This window comes from Lycium barbarum, chromosome 10, assembly GCF_019175385.1.
Source record: "Lycium barbarum isolate Lr01 chromosome 10, ASM1917538v2, whole genome shotgun sequence".
Taxonomy (NCBI): domain Eukaryota; kingdom Viridiplantae; phylum Streptophyta; class Magnoliopsida; order Solanales; family Solanaceae; genus Lycium; species Lycium barbarum.
This window is the reverse complement of record NC_083346.1, coordinates 52423106-52428426: the sequence shown is the minus strand read 5'-3', so window position 1 is coordinate 52428426 and position 5321 is coordinate 52423106. Positions and strand designations below refer to the sequence as shown.

At 34.4% G+C, this 5321-nt stretch overlaps 1 long non-coding RNA gene across 1 annotated transcript; it reads right to left on the bottom strand.

Annotated features, from left to right (window-relative positions):
- Positions 1-1046: 1046 nt before the first annotated feature.
- LOC132614015 (uncharacterized) lies at positions 1047-5013 on the bottom strand. The gene is made up of 3 exons (XR_009572155.1): positions 4792-5013; positions 4287-4341; positions 1047-1274 (listed from the first exon to the last, which is right to left on the bottom strand). It is a non-coding gene; the product is annotated as an uncharacterized LOC132614015 (long non-coding RNA).
- Between the last annotated feature and the right edge of the window lie 308 nt (positions 5014-5321).

The following is a 5321-nucleotide window of genomic DNA, read 5'->3' as shown; positions in this document are numbered from 1 at the left end:
TAAACTAGGAAAACCGGATTCAAAGGATTTATTCAAAAAGCCGTGAAAAAGCCTTTGTGACCAAAGTTCTAGGTAAGGATTCTGGTGATCCCCTAGGAAAGGTTTTAAGCATCCTACTATTAAGGATTCATAGCATACGGTAGACCTTCGAGCTTCAATGTGTGATTTTGTATGAAATGTTTATGTTTTGTTTAGTTTCCCATATAAAATACTGTCATGGCATACATTTTGGTTTTTTTGAAAGAGTTAAAGAAATTTTATGTAAATAAGGGTACTTTAAGTTCGGATTTAAAATATCCAGATAAAAGTAGTTTTTTGTCCTTTCATTTATAAGGATAATGTACATCGGGTATATCCTGTCTAAAATAATGTGATTTTTTATATATTAAAAAATGTATATATGTATATGTATAACCCTTTATTCATACATTGTCCACATCGAAACCCGTTGATTCAACCATATACCGTTTCCAAACACCTTTCTAAAATTTCTAAGTCACGAATATGATTTTTGGATAAGTCCGATTTGTTGTAAAAGGATTTAGTCTTTAAAATATTTCTTTGTACCCTTTATTATGTTATCAAAAATTTATCTTTTACCGCGTTAGGTCTAGCCCAAAAATCTGTTTCATTCACCCAGGTGGGCTCTAACCCCAAAACTACTTGTTTATGTCTTGTTCAAACTTTGTGGGCTTGGCCCAAAATCTCCTCTAATTTTTGTCTAAACTCTGGGCTTTGTCTATGTCCAGAAAATGTTCCTCATAACCAGAAAAAATTGATTTCATACTTGATTTTAAAGAGAAACTGTTTCAGTTTATATTGAAAAAAAAATGTCATTGTCAATTGCACTTGAAAATGAGTTTGTGATATGAAAAGAGTTAGTTTCGTACTTAAGCATGTGTTTTGAAAATCAATTTCTCTTTATTACTCGTTAATTTCTAAAAAAAAAAAAAAGAAGGGTTCTATCCCATGTTTTTGAAAATCGTTTTAGGGTACCTAAAGTCAAAAACTAAACGACATAGGCATCGTTGTCCTAAGACGGCTAGTTCATACCATAAAGGTTTCAATAGATACAATGTGTTTTTACAAATAATTACAACTTCAGCAAATACATCATTACATAAAATAAAACATAGTATTTAAAGAGGAAAATTAGGCTAGGGGAGTACCAAGCCCGTAATTAACCATTTTCACCCATGGTTGGGCCTTCTATCATCCATGCATATATATATTAGCTTCCCTTTCATCTCAACTACTTTGAAAGAAGGAAAGATCTATTGGTCCTTGGCCCAACAGTTTGGATTGACACGAGCCCAAGTGGCCACAGAAGGTGAAGAGGAGAGGAGAGAAAAAGGAACATGGTTAGAATTTATTTACTGTACTTATCATTTTCAAAAATGAAACTAAACACAAGTGTATATATACACATATATCACAAAGCATATAACATTATCAGATTGCAATATTGCCCAAAAAATAATAATCAAGAAGTAGGCCTAGCAAGCCCCAAATCACGCACGTATCTTAAACTCCTACTCAGGTCAAAGAAACAGGTTCAAATTTTATCCCTTTTACGCTAACCTAAGGCTGAAATAGGCCTTTCTATGTTCATTTTAGAAGTTTGGACATTATATTCAAGCTGACAGACTCCAAGTGTTAAAGCCCATGGGAATCCTATCTGATTTTAACCTAGTATACGTGTATATGCATATGATATATCTTTCAATATACACTTTAACATGTATATCAGATGTGTACAGCTAGCATACATCTGACAAACCCAACTATCACCTACATAGAGGACTAAGTCTTGTAAAGCCCATGTATATATCATGTATACACCTTTATTTTTTAAACTTAAGTATTAATAAACAGCCTATTTCAACCAATCTAATTCAAATTCTTTTTCTTATCCTGATTATGTTACACTAGACTGGGTCAAAACAACTCTAATCCCTCCAAGTATTACCTTATTCCTATGATTCAATTAGCATTATCAGTCATTAACTTAAGTTAACTGTACTGAACTGGGTTGCAAGCAACTGCAAGTTTTTTGCAAGTTTCCCTTAAGACTTTTGACTGTATTAACCACCTAATCCATTCTCATTTATCACCTTGATGCCAAACAAGACCTAAGTCCTAATTTAGACTCCAACATAACCAACAAGATGCCCAACATACTTCAGAATTGCATAGTGTGAATGTACAGTCTCAAATTAGTCAAACAGGTCCTAAAACTTGATGCAAATAACCACAACAACAACTATAACATTTCATAAAGCTAAACAGGTGAACACAAACTCAAATAGGTATCATAACATGTAATCAGACATTCAACCACCAACAGGGGCACTCAATACACTTTTTGCAATCTAAAGACATAATGCCATGTCATGAACAACAAAAGAAGACCTTGAATCAACCCACAACCCTATGTTGAACTAATGTCAAATCTACACAAGACTCTTACTACCACTTTTTCATGTTTTTGGAGATCAAACACTATAAGTGAATTAGGAGAAACCTTATTTGAACAAAAATTATTTGAAAACCATTTTAAGGAAAATAGATTCACTTCTTGGACCAAATCTCTTGTTCTAATGAGAGAAAGAATTAGGTTAGTGCATGAATGTAACAAGTTTCACCCCATGAACTTGTAGGGCCTGTCATGACAACCTTTTATTTGAGATAGAGCAGTACTTGAATCAAGTTACACTTGATTCTTTCCAATTCTCCTTCTCTCCAAGGTGTCTTTAAAACGACTTCCCATGTCAAGTGATTTATAACATGCCCACTCACACACATAAACTCTTCATACTATCATTATGAAACTAAAAGTGAGACAGTTTTAGAAAACCATATTAGCTTAAGACTATCCAAAAGGAGACTATTCCAACCTCTTTTACACTAGGCAGAACTTGAAGGACCTTCCTTTAATCTACTTTGATTTTAAGGAGGTAGCTTAATAAAAATTCCCTTGGATGTTACTAATCTCTTTCTAATCAAACAAAGGGTTTAATGTGTCCCATGACCTTAAAAATGAGACTCAGGGGAGACCCTGAGGACTTAAGAAGAAGCTGTACAGGGTTGGTCATCACCCCAACCCTTTTCCTAGACCTTCACCTTAGTAGAGAGAAAGCAGTACAAGGCTGGTCATCACCACAGCCTTTTTCCTAGACCCTTCTCTCAAAGAATGGAAGGCAGTCGAAGTTGGTCATCACCCCTAACCTGTTCTATGCCAGTCTTTCCCCCTTAATGTGTACTCAAACCTTTACCCTACCCTATAGCCAAGTGACGACCACTAAAGACATTTAGGACTAGGATAAGGTTAGTACTATCCTTAAAATCATGCTATCTTGTTATCTTTAGACTTTTCCTAGCCGTTTTATCCTCTTCCCTAAGGCTCTAATCTGTTAGTAGTCCCTTCATATTCAGACAGTCCCAAGTTTACCTCTATTAGACAAATATATACACGAGTAGTTTCATCCTTAAAGAAAAACCATCCCCTTAACTGGTTGAGACAAGATAAAGACACCACTTGTCCTTTCTTAACTCATCACTTCTAATCATGGATTTAAATATTTAAATAGCACTTTTCATAGGCAGCTACAAGCAGTTCATAATAACAATTGAGACAGATCAAAGCCACATATCAAAGTCTTGCTAAGAATGCCTCAAATCAGTAAGAAGATCAAGCAAAATTGGATGAATGCAATATAGGGGAAACAATATAGATAAAAATAGGTTTCAGCATTCATAGCAATTCCACTCTTAGCTTCTTGAACTCAGATTAATACTATCAAGTTAAATTGTCAAAGGTGGACCTAGTCCAGACAAAACATTTGAGTCTATGGTTGTCTTAATGTCTATGTGATTAATTCATATATGCAAGCTTTAGCTACATGATTCTATAGTCTTATAACCCCGAATTGCCAGTTGACAAACCATTTGAAGCTATTTATAATAACCACAGTCAAAGTTGAAATCAAACCATTTATTTCCAGTCTTAACCTTAAATCTAGGACCTTTGGACTAATCCATGTTTTCTTTGTGTAAGAATAACATCAAGGATCAAAACAAAACATACACAGGCTAGGCATATCACATTTAGGACAAATTCTCAGGATTAACAAATAAATGCAAAGTTAATCAGCTAATAGCAAACCCAAGCTAAACAGGAAATTAACTAAACTAATACTTAAACTAAGAATAATACTTAACTACACAGGTGCTACTAACATTTCAACTAAAAATTAAAAGAAAGCAATAACAAGATAAATTGTTACCTTTCTTTAGTGCAGCCGACCAAGATTGAATTTGGTGTTCTTTGTGCTTCCCAAACTGAACTCAGCCACACCACATAAGAACAAGGTAGTTAAAATTTGAATTGAGGACTTAACTTTAAAAACTAAGTTAAAATTTGAACTAAAAAGCCTTAATCTCGAGTCTGATGCTCAAAATTGGGGCTTTGTGCGTATGTTTAGGTCTGTTTGTCATGTGAATTGGGGGTTCTATTTATAGAACCCCAAAATTGATGTAGACCCTAAAAATATCAATGTGAGACTTAAACAAAATTCAACAAATTTTCCTTCAATTCAAGTATCAACGGTTAAGATGTAGACAAAGCAACATATAGAGGGTCTGATTTGACCCAAGTTTGGCCAATCCATCCGGTTCTTCGTGAACCAATGAAATTAGCGAGTTTGAAAATAGATAAAACAAAAACCATTAAGGATTTCTCAGTTTTTGACAGTGTATTGCAGAAAAAGCAAAGAAAAAAAGAAGTTATACCTTGTTTGGTGGTGTATCGATGCACAGAGGGTAAATCATTAATTGCTTTACCCAAAATGGTTGAGCAATGACTGAAATAAAGCAAACGTACACTGTTTTTTCCATTTTTGGCGTTGAAGATGACGAGGAGAGAGAATTTGCCTCATGGTGGCTAGGGTTTGTCAACACAAACCCTATTTTTTTGGTGAAATGAAGCGTTAGTGGTCGTTTGGTGTGTGTATATGTCTGTTGTTGAAAGGATTGGGCCGGTTCTGGCCTTTATTGGGATGGACTCAAACTGAATAAGAAAGGAAAAGGAGGGGTCCCAAACATATATGCCTATATACATGGTATACACGTATATACATGTATACTCATGTTTTTATGTGTATGCTTGGAGGGGAGAAATATGCCAATTTAAAAAATAGCCAAGATTAAAGGTTGTCCATTAATTAAACCTTTAAATTATGGCCAAATTGCAATCAATTAACTAACTAATTTCCATCTTAAAATACAGCCATATGCATAAAAGGACCGTTATTGCAAATATA